Below are 370 nucleotides of genomic sequence, written 5' to 3'. Positions count from 1 at the left end.
GTGCTGTATTAATCTATTGCTGGGGTAGTGGGATTTGTAGTCCTCTATAGCTGATGGTACATTGTGCTGCATGTGTACCATCAGCTATAGAGGACATCAAATCCCAGCAATACGTTATACACTATGTATAATGTACTATTGCTGTGATTTGCTGTATTCCTCTATAGCTGCGGGTGCTCTGCATTGTGACGCAGTATATAATGCACTATATTGCACACCGCTCCAAGCTTGCTCCCGCGATGGACTACAATCTCAAAACAAACTAGTAGTCCATCACTGGAGCCATTTTTATTTATTTTTGATCCGATTAATCGAACTTTAGAATAATCGGATAAATAATCGATTTTGAATATAATTATTCAATTATTCA

At 37.8% G+C, this 370-nt stretch overlaps 1 protein-coding gene across 1 annotated transcript in view; it reads right to left on the bottom strand.

Annotated features, from left to right (window-relative positions):
- NUMA1 (nuclear mitotic apparatus protein 1) overlaps nucleotides 1-370 on the bottom strand; it is a 62,716-nt gene that overhangs the window by 825 nt on the left and 61,521 nt on the right. The window lies entirely within an intron of this gene.

Source organism: Nanorana parkeri, unplaced genomic scaffold, assembly GCF_000935625.1.
Source record: "Nanorana parkeri isolate BGI_ZX_2015 unplaced genomic scaffold, ASM93562v1 scaffold2907, whole genome shotgun sequence".
Taxonomy (NCBI): Eukaryota; Metazoa; Chordata; class Amphibia; order Anura; family Dicroglossidae; genus Nanorana; species Nanorana parkeri.
The sequence above is the reverse complement of the archived record's forward strand: the minus strand, read 5'-3'. Positions and strand labels throughout refer to the sequence as shown.